General features: G+C 44.1%; 1 protein-coding gene across 5 annotated transcripts in view; it reads right to left on the bottom strand.

The window, feature by feature from the left end:
* Positions 1–4,156, bottom strand: part of MAK (male germ cell associated kinase) — a 51,444-nt gene extending 47,288 nt beyond the window's left edge. For 4 of the 5 annotated variants that reach the window (XR_011563504.1, XM_070778418.1, XM_019986227.2 and 1 more), the window contains exon 1: positions 4,034–4,156. The gene's annotated coding sequence lies outside the window, so the exon portion shown is untranslated. The other variant, XM_019986228.2, reaches the window with a different exon arrangement.
* Positions 4,157–15,278: the final 11,122 nt, after the last annotated feature.

The following is a 15,278-nucleotide window of genomic DNA, read 5'->3' as shown; positions in this document are numbered from 1 at the left end:
AGGCTGCCCACCCCCACCACCCACTAAAGATGCCTAACTCCTCACCCCAACACGGCAAGATGCTATAAACAACCTGAAAAGTACACAGAGGTCTCCCCACCCCGACTACGCCGTGGGGCTAGATCTGGCTCATGCAGATCTCCTGGAAGGACACTGAAAAATTAGGCCAGAAACAGTGAAGGCGGAGTGAGTGAGTGGGGGAGAAGGGAGTCTACTTGGAGTTTGTTAAGAAAGTTATTATTTTTACCCCACCCCCAAGTTACTGAATTAAATTTTAATGGGATAAATAGCAGCATCTTTTCTTTGCAAATCTGCTGTATATGCAACAGATTATTTTCATGGTAACACCTAAGCGAGGACAAACATTGAGGGTCTAAGAGGTAGGCGGTGATTATAGGCACTCCTGCTGCTGCTGCTAAGTCGCTTCAGTTGTGTCCGACTCTGCACGATCCCATAGATAGCCTCCCACCAGGCTCCCCCGTCCCTGGGATTCTCCAGGGAAGAACACTGGAGTGGGTTGCCATTTCCTTCTCCAATGCATGAAACTGAAAAGTGAAAGTGAAGTCACTCAGTCGAGTCCGACTCTTAGAGACCTTAGAGACTCTTAGAGATGCAGGACCTGATGCAGTCCTGCATCAGGACTGCAGCCTACCAGGCTCCTCCGTCCATGGAATTTTCCAGGCAAGAGTACTGGAGTGGGGTGCCATCGCCTTCTCCGATAGGCACCTCTAGAAAGGGACAAAAGATAAAGGAGTGAAGAGGGAGCTGCCCAGGTTGGGAGAGAATTTCAGAGGTAAGGGCTGCCAGAAACGTGGAAATTTCACCTTGCAATGGCTCAACCACCTGCAAAAGTGGAATAAACTGCCTCTTTCTCTTACACTGTAAAGAGCATCAACCATAACACCACCAATACTATTACAGCACAACAGACCACTGATGCCTTCCTGCTCCAGCTTGGAAGCCCAGCTGTTTGTTCTTGTTTTTGTTTTGGAGTGGCTGTAATAGAAACCTCACTCCAAGTCTTCCAAAAGAAAAAACACTGGAAACACAGTTTGCTTCAAGTGCTATAGCATAGGATACTCATACTCAGGGAAAAATAAAAGAGGTACACGGCCGTTTCTCGGCTTCTTTTGTTTGAGGGGGTGAAGATTATGGGAATCACGTGGATTTTAAAAAGTCTGATGTGTGGTTCCAAGACAATTGGAGTTTACACAAGTTTACATACTATGCTCCCAAACAAAGCATCAGAAAGGTCTCTTTTGAGTCATTTTAATTACAAAGTAAGCAGTTGTCCAGGGTGAGAAGCTGACCATTCCAGCTATCTCCTTATCCCCCTGAAAACAAGGATAATGGCCCAATGTAGACAGGCATAGATGTATAAAGGGTTTTTAAAATTATTCCCATGTACCTACTCACTGAGGGGCTTTCCAGGTGGCGCTAGTGGTAGAGAACTGCCAATGTAGGAGACTCAAGAGATGCAGGTTCGATCCCTGGGTCGGGAAGATCCCCTGGAGAAGGGCACAGCAACCCACTCCAGTATTCTTGCCTGGAGAATCCCATGGCCAGAGAGCCTGGCGGGCTACAGTCCATAGGGTCGCAGAGTCAGACATGACTGAAGCGACTTAGCGTAGCACAGCACAGCACCTACTCATTGATAGCACATAAACAACTGTTTATTAGTGTTCTTATCAGTGTAGCATAGGAAGATCCTAAACTGATTTACTAGTCAAAAAGCAGTATATGTTATTTAAAAGACAGACTGCCTATAGGCCCCCAGTTCACATTCAATGATATTTCTCTGCAAACTACGTATATTCTTCTTTGTTTTTGTGTTGTTCAGTTGCTAAGTCGTGTCCAACTCTTCGCAACCCCATGGAGCACACCAGGCTTCCCTGCCTTCACTATCTCCCGGAGTTTGCTCAAATTCATGTCCTTTGAGGTGGTGATGCTATCCAACCATCTCATCCTCTGTTGCCCGCTTCTGCTCCTGCCCTCAACCTTTCCCAACAACAGGTCTTCTCTGTGGACCCCTGGAAGCTAATTCTGCAAAATAGGGGTGTATTAATATGATTTCTTTTGCACATGAATATTTCCATGTATATATTTCAACATGGATGCAACAAGGCATAACACAAGTAAATGTAATTTAACTATGATCCTCAATTAATTTAACAGAATTGTTAGGAACTTGGAATTTTCTACAATCAAGCTACAGTACTTTCTTATGAGTTATACACACCTTATATTCTGGTTTAAGGAAAAAAAAACATTTATTGAGAGGCTCAATCACAGGCTTACATTATATAAATACTCTTACCATTTCTCTCCCATTCTAGTTGTCTTATTTTTAGCTAAGTGCACAACTCCTGTAAACTGGAGCTTTATTCTCAACAGCTTCTACCAGCTAATAAGGGATTTAGAAAGGATTAAAGACGATTAAGAGAGAGGGCAAATGGAGGGTAAAATCTGTGTCTGCCCAATCACTGAGCAGATAACCTCTGCTCCTCTTCAACTTGTTGTGGTACAATCTGCCGTAATGTTATTACTCTAAGGCTGGAATTAACGTTTGTTTGTTTTTAAAGTAATGCCATAAAAATCATTACGTTGTTTAAAAAGCAAAACAGAAAAAGTTTTCAAGCCAACCAAGTCATACGTTTACAGAAATTAAAAGGGGAGCTTTTGCAATGGGAAAACAAAGATTTTGTGTTTTAAAAATAAAAGCATGGTGCTCTGTGCTAATATTCACAAACTGTTTTTAAAACGAAGCAAAACCAACCCCCCCCCCCCAAATAAATAAATAAAACCCTTCCCCAACAGATGGATCAAACACCTTTGCCCAAAGCCAGCTTCTGCCTTGCCCAGGCAGAAGGTAGCCTCCTTGGGCGGAGAGAAGGGTCTCTCCTTTTCAGGTCACTCGGTCACTCGGCAGAGATGGAGGTTGGGAGGATCGGGACGGTAAAGACAGGCCAAAAGGCTGGATAGTAACTTTTGCCTCCATTACTATTTCGACTCTAGGGATTGTTTTTCTGATTAAAATAACTCCGGTACCTTTGACTCTATGAGAATTCCGTTACAATTAGAACAATTGCCTGATCATTTAAAAATTAAACACAATTACATACATTTCTTTCCGTTTAGAGTTGAGATTACAAACACCTTATAAAAAGCCAGTTTCATTGCCTCCCCTCCCCCGACTCCAACTCTGTCCTTAAACTAAGTGCCCGTCTTATTGCAAGTCAGGAAGCAGTTTTCGTTCCCTGACGCTCTGATTTCTGATATTCCAGCCCGCCCCGCCCCCCGCCCCCAGCAAACCAGAGCCCTTAAGACTCAGGGTGCACAGTCCCGCCGGCCTGCGGGAACGGGTGGTCCCGGGGGGCCCGTGTGTCCCGCCGACCGCACCTGCGGACTCGGCGTGGGGGGCCCCGGGGGCCCGCTGGTCCACCCTGCGCCGGGATTCCGCTTTTACCTGGGAGCGGTTTGGGATGCACGGAATTTGGACCCAGTTTCTCTTTCCTCCTTTTCCATTTTTGTAACAGTTCTGAACTCAATTCCGCTGCCTTCTCGAGACCCGGTCCCGCCCCCTCACTCCTCAAAGTAGTGTCCCCTCCAGCCCAGGCACTAAAGGGAGAAGCGGAGGTCCGGGGTGAGGGGGTACGATGGGAGACTCTAGATCCGAGGTTCGGGGGTGAGGGTCTCCGAGGCTGAAGGATGCCCACTGTCATCCTCCAACCCAGGACTGAACCCCGCCGTCTAGGGGCGCAGGAAAGTGGCCAGGGGCGCTTCGGAGCAAACCCACCGCGCTGGGAGCAGGTAGATCGTCCCCGCCGGCCAGCCCCGCCCCTCTCCGAGTCCTCCTCCCTCCAGTCACCCACCCCTACCGGTGTCCAGGCCCCTTCTCTCAGCAGAGGTCCGCCCCGGTAGGACAGGGCGCCCAGGGGACATGCCGGGCCGCCTCGCAGGACAGGCTCAGGTCGGACGGACGGTGGCCGCCTCTCTGCCCGCTGGGGATTACCTGCCTGCGCCGGCCGCTTACCTCGTTCGCTCCCTTGTGAAGCTCAGGCGTCCTGTGTGTTCCATCTCCTAGGAAACGGCGGGCGTGCGTCTGCCCCCGCGCCGCCCGCCCGCTTACACCCCGCCCATGGGGCGGGGCTGAGCGGGAAGGCCCCGCCCATGGGCGCTCAGCCCGCCTCCGAGGGGCGGGGCCTCCGGGACCGCCTGGAAGCTGCTGGAGTTCTGCTCTTCTGCTATTTCATTTGGAGCTTGGGGCAGTCCTGATTACTTTTGCATTTATTTATAAGAAGTTGGGTTGTTTGCCCTTTGTTTGTTCCCACTCGTTCTATAAAGTCCTGATTCGCTGAATCTGGTTCCCAGGCTTGTGAAGAGCAAGAGGAAGCCAACTGTTCGCCTCGTAACCCTTGTATTTTGTACTGCCTGGGGAAAACTGCACTGGATTGCAATTCTTTATATTGGTCAACTTCTCAGATATATGTTAACTCCTGGGCCACACTTCTGAATTCATTTTCACTCATTCGCTCAAAGAATTTAGTCACGGTGTTCAGTTTAGTTCAGTCGCTCAGTGTTGTCTGACTCTTTGCGACCCCATGAACTGCAGCAGGCCAGGCCTCCCTGTCCATCACCAACTCCCGGAGTTCACTCGAACTCACGTCCATCGAGTCGGTGATGCCATCCAGCCATCTCATCCTCTGTCGTCCCCTTCTCCTCCTGCCCCCAATCCCTGCCAGCATCAGTCTTTTCCAATGAGTCAGCTCTTCGCATCAAGTGGCCAAAGTATGGGAGTTTCATCTTTGGCATCAGTCCTTCCAAAGAACACCCAGGACTGATCTCCATTAGAATGGACTGGTTGGATCTCCTTGCAGTCCAAGGAACTCTCAAGAGTCTTCTACAACACCACAGTTCAAATCTGCCACTGTTTCCACTGTTTCCCCATCTATTTCCCATGAAGTGATGGGACTAGAGGCCATGATCTTAGTTTTCTGAATGTTGAGCTTTAAGCCAACTTTTTCACTCTCCTCTTTCACTTTCATCAAGAGGCTTTTTAGTTCCTCTTCACTTTCTGCCATAAGGGTGGTGTCATCTGAATAGCTGAGGTTATTGATATTTCTCCTGGCAATCTTGATTACAGCTTGTGCTTCTTCCAGCCCAGCATTTCTCCTGATGTACTCTGCATATAAGTAAATAAGCAGCGCTCAGCTTTCTTCACAGTCCAACTCTCATATCCATACATTATCACTGGAAAAATCATAGCCTTGACTAGACGGACCTTTGTTGGCAAAGTAATGTCTCTGCTTTTCAATATGCTATTTAGGTTGGTCATAACTTTCCTTCCAAGGAGTAAGCGTCTTTTAATTTCATGGCTTCAATCACCGTCAACAGTGATTTTGGAGCCCAAAAAATACTGTGGTAAATCACAAGATAAATGGGTTAATGGTGAATAAACAACAAGTGATGGTAACTAGCCTCAGGTTGTGAGAGAAGGGCACCCTTGTGTTTCTACTAGAAGAAGCTCAATTAGCTAGCAAAAAGGCCCATAAATTAGAAGCATGAGACATGGGGTAGTGATATACCTGCTAGCAATTATCCATTATGTGTCAATGCTCTGGAATAATGACAGGGTAGCAGGACAGACAGTCATGGTTCTCTTACAGCTTAAAGTGAAAAAGATGGGGAAAGTATTAATAAGAAGTGTCAAGTTAGATCATCGAGGTCATAGCCCAGCTATGATCCTTACCAGGCAGTAACGAGAGAACTATGAAGAACTTTCTACAGAGGAGTGACATGTTCACGTTTGCATTTCAGAAAGATCACAAAAGCAGCAGTGGGTAAGGTAGATTTCAGCAGTGAGTCTAGAGGTAAAAGAATAAAAAGGAGGCTATGGCAATTGATCAGGAAGAAGTGGTGGATCCAACTGCAGCAGTAATGACAGAGATAGATCAAGGGATATTTAAGAGTTCAAATTGACAGGACCATGTGACTTAGACAGATGGTGCCATCCTAGCACTGGGACCCTCTGCACCTGCCCCAGGGTGGTCCCAGAAGTTTCAGGCAGAAGCCAGGGAGGGCTCACATGGAAGAGATCAAAAGACATTGAAGCCGAAACACTCAATGGGAACTTTAGCCAGGAAGAATCCCTATGGATGACTTGGATCGTCTTGAAGGGCCATGGGCCGGGTTGGGAACCTGAGACCTGGCCTGTCTGTCAAGGAGCAGCTACTTCACTGCTCTGTGTTTACACAGACTATTCAGTTCACTTCATAACTTTCACAAATAAGTCTAGAATCTGTCTTGCTTCACAGGAAGTCATAAATTATATCACCTCAAGTGTGTTTGCTTCTGTCAAAGGAATTTTTGGAGCTGATCTTTATCAATAGGTTTCTAGGTTCAGCAACTTTGTTTATGTTTTATTCACTGACTTAGATGATTCTACTGTAATACGATATATCATCAAATTCCTGCCCAAAAGGAAGTTCAAAATCTCTGAAAAAAAATTTTTTAATACTAGAGGGACATCGTAAAGACAAGTGACTATTGAAATCCAAATTTTCATTCCCACCTTTTTTCATTTATTAAAATGCATACTTTTTGATTTGGATTGCTGTGGGATACTTGGGAGGAGGTTAAAAGTTTAAAAACTCAGAAAATCAATGCAGCTTTTTAAAGCATGAGAAGTAACTGTAAACTTCATGTTTTAAAAACATCACACATATATACAATGGAATATTACTCAGCCATAAAAAGGAACACATCTGAGTCAGTTCTAATGAGGTGGATGAACCTAGAGCCTATTATATAGAGTGAAGTAAATCAGAAAGAGCAAAACAAATATTGTATATTAATGCGTATATATATATATATTCAATCTAGAAAGATGGTACTGATGACCCTATTTGCAGGGCAGCAATGGAGATACAGACACAGAGAAAAGACTTGTGTACACAAAGAGGGAAGGAGAGGGTGGGATGAATTGAGAAAGTGGCATTGAAGCACACGCATTACCATATGTAAAGCAGATAGCCAGTGGGAACTTGCTGAATGACACAGGAAACTCAAACCCAGTGCTTTGTGACAACCTAGAGGGGTAGGGTGAGGTGGGAGGTGGGGAGGAGTTTCAAGAGGGAGTGGGCATATGTATACGTATGGCTGATTCATGTTGATGTATGGCAGAAACCAGTACAATGTTATAAAGCAATTATCCTCCAATTAAAAATAAAGAAATTAAAAAAATAAAAGTAAAGACCGACATCATCAATAAAAAAATAAAAATACGACACAAGTCTTTGATTGGTAAGTATAACTTTTAATTGGCTCCATACAGATGAAAACTTAAGAGGTATTTATTTAGATGTTTTTATTTACTTATTTAGTTCATCGTTTTGGGCGTATTTCCCATGGCTTGCAGGATCTTAGCTGCCCAATCAGGGATTGAGCACAAGCCCTGGCAATGAAAGCCCTGAGTCCTAACCAGGGAATTCCCTTAATTTTTTTAATTCACTTTTAAAGATGGGTTTGCAAATAAACAGATAAATAAATAAAACAAAATAAAGGACTGCCCTAGTGATCCAATGGTTAAGTCTCTGGGCTCCCATTCTAGGGGGCAAGGGTTTTATCCCTGATCGGGGAAGCAAGATCCCACATGCCACACAGTATGGCCAAAAAATAATAATAATAAAGATGAATTTGTTTTAGTTTTGCCATTAGTTTTGGGGTATATTCTTTGGATCTAGGATGTAACCTTTACGCCCTAAGGCCCTTCTAGAGTTCTGATGGAAGGCCTACGGTGTTTGCGGTCCCCTCCAACTTGGTGAGACTAAGCACTACATTAGGTCTCCCTAGCAGCCAGCAGACAACACAGTTGCTCTATTTCTGCAGTTTTTTCCAGCTGTGACTTTCACAGTTTCCTTGGAGTCTTGTCTAAACAAGCACAGGTCAGGGGTTAGCCAAGAGTTTTAAAGTGAATTTGTACCCAGGTTTGGGGGACTTCCTCTCCGTGGCTGTTCTGTGGTTCCCCGGCTCAGTTTCCAGCTGCGCCCGCATCTCTAGCCTCCCTTCTCTGACAAGCCAGAAGCCCTGCGGTCTTCTGCTCTGGTTCTAGCTGCCCTGCCGATGTAGACTGGGATGCACCCTGAGGAGACACCTGACACGCACTCTGTAGCCCTGGACGCCAGTCATCCTGGTTCTCTTCCCTCGGGGCTCCAATCCCCGTATCCCCGCCCCCTCCCAACTTCTATTTGACTTTGGTGGTTTTCCCAGGGCCTTCAAATAGTTAAGCTTTATATTTGTCCAGAGTTTATAACCGCCACCTGAAGGAGAGTTAGTTCAATACAAGCCACTCCACCCTTTCCAGAGCTAGAAATTCAACAATTTACTTTCAAGTGTTGATACTTCAAATATTGCAGAGCAATGTTGTATTCTTAAATATTCCTATTTGTAATCTGATGGACTGACATGTAGATATGTAACAGCAAAATGGCAAAATATGTGTTCTGAGCCCAGCATAGCATCAGGATTGGCAGTGGTTTAATGGTATCATCCAGGGAGTTCCCTTCTATAAACCCTCATCCTTCTACTTTCCATAAACTGTGTCATCCTCAATAATCAATTTTTCAGGGCTTAAACCTTAATTGATGTTTCTTTCAATTCTCCTTACAGGATGGAGTGTTGAAAAGTATGTATATTTTTAAACTACCTGCATGTTCCTTATCAAAGATTAGCAGCATATCCTTCGTTACATGATTCTTATCAAGACCGTGGCTGACCTAGCAGCCTCGAGGTTCTTTTGAGACTATATTTCACATTTTGAGCTCTTCATTCCTTAGGAAAATAAGCACTCTTGAAGAAGATGTCATTACATGGCCTTCTCAGAGCTTCCAATTGATAATACTTTGTAAGCCTAAAATCAGTTGAGACCCTCTGAACGTCTTAGTAATTAAAATTGACAATAAAATAATTGAGAAATAGAGCAAGAAAAATTTAGCACATGTATATATGTCCTATTTTCCAAAAATTGTATTCTGTTTAAAAATATATATTTTTCATGAAGTATCTTTTTTCAAAATTGAAGTATGGTTGATTTATAATGTTCTAGTAGTTTCTGGTATACACTGAAGTGGTTCAGAGATAGACAGCTAGATTCTCTTTCAGATTCTTTTCCATTATAGATTATTGCAAGATAGTGAATATGGTTCCCTGGGCTGTACCTTGATGTTTATCTGTTTTATATTTTGTGTCTGTTAACCCCCAGTGCAGTCACATCTGACTCTGGTGATCTCTTGGGCTGTAGCCCACCAGGCTCCTCGGTCCATGGAATTTTCCAGGCAAAAATATTGGAGTGGATTTCCACTTCCTCCTTCAGGGGGTCTTCCTAACCCAGGGATCGAACCTGCGTCTCTTGTGTCTCCTACTTTGGCAGGCGGATTCTTTACCAATTCACCACCTAGGAAGCCCTTGTTAATCCACAATTCCTAATTTATACCCCCCCACACCCCCCGCCACCCTTTCCCCTTTGGTAATCATAAGTTTGTTTTCTAAGTCTGTGAGTCTATTTCTGTTTTGTGAATAAGTTCTTTTGTATCATTTTTTAGATTCCACTATAAGCAATAACATATGATATTTATCTTTTTCTGTCTGACTTACTTCACTTAGTATGATAACCTCTAGGTCCATCAATTGCTGCAAATGACATTATTTCGTTCTTTAAAGAGTAACTGTGTGTGTTCCAAACAAAGGGATTAGTGGGTCAATGACTGTTGCTGTGTTGTTCATGAGTAACTACTAGTAATGATACTTTATATTTGAATAGCATTTTACAACCTACCAATGGCAAGTTTGATTGTATGTTGATGATTCCCAAATTTGTATCTCCAATTCTATGCCTCCATCTTGGACTCTAGACCCATATATCCAATAACCTGCTCAACACTTTACTGAGAAATCTAGTAGTTTGAACTTAATGTGTTAAAACTCAGCTCCTAATAGTCTCCTTGCCCCACTTCCCCAAAGTGCTCTCCCTTCAGCCATCCCCATTATTGAGGCAGTCTGAAGGCGAGTTGGAAAAGAATTTTCAGACACAGAGTCCTGCAGAAAGCAGTGAGTTTATTAAGGACAAAGTACAGAGTTAATGAAGGCGCTGCAGATCCAGTAGGCCGACCTCCTGTCAGACCAGTGAGACCTAACGCTTTTCATAGGTTAGTGGCCAATTATAGCCCCAAGACAAAGAAAATTCCTGCTGGCAGGTTCGTATTACGTGATTAGTTTGGGCGCTATAGGGTGACTACCATGGGTGGGCATTTTTGCCTAATTTGGGGTCAGGAAGCCTGCTAGAGATGATTGGGGGAGGGCCTTTGGCAATGGTTACAAAGGGGCTCAGTCAGTTCTGGGGGTGACCTTGGTTCTGCTTTCTGCTTCTGTGGCCTTGGTACAGGGCTTTGCACCTGTGGCCTTGAGGCAGACTCAACACCTGTCTCAGTTGATATATATCACCACTGCAAACGTCCAGTAAAAAAAAGGATAATTCATCATTCCTTACTCCTTTTCTACATTTTTTTTTTTTTGGGGTCGCACCATGCAGCTTGTGGGATCTTAGTTCCCTGATCAGGGACCAAACCCAAGCTCCCTGCAGTAGAACCTCAGAGTTCTAACTGCTAAACTACCAGGAAAGATGCCATTTTCTACATTTTAGAATTGACTTCTTACTTACTTTAGAATTTCCCTTGGAGAGCACTTTAAGAGATAATTGTGGAGACTCAAATTATATTTATCCATTCTTTTCTGGATTACCTAAAGTAGATATATTTATACTTTTGAGAACAACTTTTACATTTGCAGTTCAAAGAATACTCTAGAAACTCTTTTGGAATGTCTGATGTTACTAGTCAGCAGCCATTTTTGATTTACGATCTATTACAGATACCTGAGAAATCCCCTTGAAATTATTTTCCTGGCATTTGCACAACGGATACAGGTCACTGATAACATTATTCTGTCACCACTTGCTACACCTTCAGGTTCAGCAAATGCTTAGTATAACGTTTCACAGATTCAAGGCATCTTGTCCTCGTTAAAGAAATGAATCTCCAGGGTCTCATGAAAATCCTGAGTCTCTCTTCAGTGTTTCCACCAGCAGTGCAGTGTAGAGCAACCTCATTAGCTATTAATACCGAAGAGTAGCAAACAAGAATTCCAGAGAATATGGTATATTTACCAGCTGAGGAGTAGACAGTCTTACATTTATGAACTTTGCATATAATTAGTTCTCTTTTCTTCTCCACATAAAATCCATTTCAGTTTTTTAATGCATAATCTTGTCTAGCCTCTAATTATACTAAATTTTGTCAAAACAAGCTAAGCTTTTATTCCATTTTATTAAAAATTTTTTTTATTGGAATATTAGTTGCTTTACTTTGTTGTTAGTGTCTGCTATACAGCAAAGTGAATCAGTTATATGTCAAACCAAGCCTTCAACGTCTAAGTATTCCAGGGACTTCCCTGATGGTCCAGTGGCTAAGACTGCCTGCCCTCAATGCAGGGGGCCGGGGTTCAATCCCTGGTCGAAGAACTAGATCCCACAATCTGCAATGAAGATCACGTGTGAAGACCTGGCACAGCCAAATACATTTATTTTGTATATATAATAAAGTCTGAGTATTCTAAGCTGTGTTTTACATGTAGGCAGTTTATCAGTGTGACCTGAACTCTGGTTGGGAATGAATCACGAAAGAAGACAAAACAGGAGATGTGTGATGGAATCTGTATTTGAAATGTTGGAGTCTCACCATATGTCTTCCTTCTAAGGATGTACTGAGTCCCATTCTCAGAGGGGTGAGCTTGATCCAAGGATTCCAAGGTCCATGGAAAAGACTCTAGGATAACAAACTGCTTTTGCTTCGTCTGATGCATTATCCTTCAGTCTTTTCCTCTGTATCTTAGGGAGGTTGCTTATAAGCAGACTTCTAGACCACATCCTGTTTTCTGGCTCATTTTCACTCAGTTATTTCAGATTGTAAAGCGCAAGTTTCCCAGGTTTCTGTACAAATCCTCTAAATAATATAGAATCTCAGGGACGTTCCCGGTGGAAGCCCAAGTTCAATCCCCAGACGGGGAACTAGATCCCAGAAGCCACAACTTAGAGTTCTGCCACAACTAAATTAGATCCTGCATGTTGCAACTAAGACCCAGCAAGGTCAAATAAGTAAATAAATAATTTAAAAAATGTAAAACCTCTGCTCCTGAATAAAAAGGAGAAATTTCAGTTCCTCTGAGAGGAAGGAACCAGAGATCAAATTGCCAACATCTGTTGGATCATCGGAAAAGCAAGAGAGTTCCAGAAAAACATCTACTTTTGCTTTATTGACTATGCCAAAGCCTTTGACTATGTGGATCACAACAAACTGTGGAACATTCTTCAAGAGATGGGAATACCAGACCACCTGACCTGACTCCTGAGAAATCTGTATCCAGGTCAAGAAGCAACAGTTAGAACTGGACATGGAACAACAGACTGGTTCTAAATAGGAAAAAGAGTACATCAAGGCTGTGTATTGTCACTCTACTTATTTAACTTATATGCAGAGTACATCATAAGAAACGCTGGGCTGGATGAAGCACAAGCTGGAATCAAGATTGCCAGGAGAAATATCAATAACCTCAGATATGCAGATGACCGGAGAAGGCAATGGCACCCCACTCCAGTACTCTTGCCTGGAAAATCCCATGGACAGAGGAGCCTGGTAGGCTGCAGTCCATGGGGTCACTAAGAGTCAGATACAACTGAGCGACTTCACTTTCACTTTTCACTTTCATGCATTGGAGAAGGAAATGGCAACCCACTCCAGTGTTCTTGCCTGGAGAATCCCAGGGACAGGAGCCTGGTGGGCTGCTGTCTATGGGGTCGCACAGAGTCGGACACGACTGAAGTGACTTAGCAGCAGCAGCATGCAGATGACACCACCCTTATGGCAGAAAGTGAAGAAGACCTAAAGAGCCTATTAATGAAAGTGAAAGAGGAGAGTTAAAAAGCTGGCTTAAAACTCAACATTCAGAAAACTAAGATCACGGCCTGTGGTCCCATCACTTCATGGGAAATAGATGGGGAAGCAATGGAAACAGTGAGAGACTATTTTTGGGGGGCTCCAAAATCACTGCAGATGGTGATTGCAGCCATGACATTAAAAGACGCTTGCTCCTGGGAAGAAAAGTTATGACCAACCTAGACAGCATATTAAAAAGCAGAGACATTACTTTGCCAACAAGTGTCCATCTAGTCAAAGCTATGGTTTTTCCAGTAGTCACGTATGGATGTGAGAGTTGGACTGTAAAGAAAGCTGAGTGCCGAAGAATTGATGCTTTTGAACTGTAGTGTTGGAGAAGACTCTTGAGAGTCCCTTGGACTGCAAGGAGATCAAACCAGTCCATCCTAAAGGAAATCAGTACTGGGTGTTCATTGGAAGGACTCATGTTGAAGCTGAAGCTCCAATACTTTGGCCACCTGATTCGAAGAACTGACTCATTGGAAAAGACCCTGATGCTGGGAAAGATTGAGGGCAGGAGGAGAAGGGGATGACAGATGATGAGGTGGTTGGATGGCATCATGGACTCAATGAATATGAGTTTGAACAAGCTCCAGGAGTTGGTGATGGTCAGGCGTGCTGCCTGGCATGCTGCAATTTATGGGGGCACAAAGAGTCGGACGTGACTGAGTGACTGAACTGAACTGAGAGGAAGGAACTACAGCCCTCAAGTCATCCCACAAAAGGAACAGCCTTCCCAGTGTTCACAGTGGCAGGAAGGGCGGGGTCAAATCTCAGCTCCCACTACACAGCTGTGAGAGTCCCAGCAGAACCTTTCCTCTGCTATTTTCAGTTTTGTCTGAAGCTCATGTCCCTAAACGCCACCCAGTACTACAACGCCATCTGTGTATACCTGCTAAGTCTCCTCAGTTATGTATGACTTGTGACCCCATGGACTGTAGCCCACCAGGCTCCTCTGTCCATGGGATTCTCTAGCCAAGAATACAGAATGGGTTGCCATGTGCTCCTCCAGGGGCTCTTCCCAACCCAGGGATGGAACGCATGTCTCCTGAGGCTCCTGAATTGCAGGCAGATTCTTTACTGCTGAGCCACAGGGTAGCCCATATGTACTGGAGATGACTGCAAATACTTCTAGATTTTATCACATTCCATCTGAGTCTCTTTTTCTAGCTGTATATTCCTGGTCCCTTTAATCCACCTTTATCAAGTAAGTTGGGTAGTTATACAAGGTTACTGGGCTAAATCGTTCGGCCAAACCTTATTCTAGATGTTTCTGTGAAGGTGTGTACTGGCGTGATTCACATTTAGATTGGTAGACTTCCCATAAAAGCACATAGCCCTCCACTGTGTGCCTGAGCCTCACAGGACCAGTTGAAAGTCTTAAGAGGAAAGAAAGAGGTTTCCTGAAAAAGAAGCAATCTTTCCTCAAGACAGGAGCCAGAAACCCTGCCTGAATTTCCAGCCTGCTGCCCTGTGGGATTTAGACTCAGGACTGTAACACCAACTCTTGCCAGAATTTCTAGCCTGTGGACTTGCCTTACTGATTTCTGAAGGTCAGATCTGACAGTTGTGAGCCAATTTCGTATACAGATAGATAGGTAGATAGATAGATATGGATGTGTATGTTCAGTCGCTTCAGTCGTGTCTGACTCTCTGTGACCCTGTGGACTGCAGCCCAGCAGGCTCCTCTGTCCATGGGATTCTCCAGGCAAGAATACTGGAATGGGTTGCCATGCCCCTCTCCAGGGGATCTTCCCAGTCCAAGGACTGAACTATCATCTACCTTCACCTCCTGCATTGCAGGCGGATTCTTCTACCCACTGAGCTACCTGGGAAGCCCTAGATATGAATAAGGATATAGACATAATCTCATCTAGAGGTATATTATATTGGTTCTTACTAAATTTGGTCAACACAACTTAGCGACTGAACAACAACAAAAATTTGGTCCAAGCACCAGTTGGATCAAAATCCTATACTAGAAAAAGCCTTTCGATAGAACACAAGCAGGCCATGAGGTTTTGGATACACAGAGAAGGACGTTTTTGTCCTTCTTTTGAAAGGCTCTGCTCTACCGTTCCTTTGGGTGTAGGAGTCCGCTGTCAAAGGTGGGATGCAGAAGGTGGGGTATTTATTTAAACAGATTCAATTTATTAAAATAGGCCTTTTGGAGGGGAAAGACAGGGAGCACCGACTAGCAGAGACGGGGGAAATTAGGGCATTAAACTATACTCT

The sequence above is a fragment of the Bos indicus genome, chromosome 23 (assembly GCF_029378745.1).
Source record: "Bos indicus isolate NIAB-ARS_2022 breed Sahiwal x Tharparkar chromosome 23, NIAB-ARS_B.indTharparkar_mat_pri_1.0, whole genome shotgun sequence".
Lineage (NCBI taxonomy): Eukaryota > Metazoa > Chordata > Mammalia > Artiodactyla > Bovidae > Bos > Bos indicus.
The sequence above is the reverse complement of the archived record's forward strand: the minus strand, read 5'-3'. Positions and strand labels throughout refer to the sequence as shown.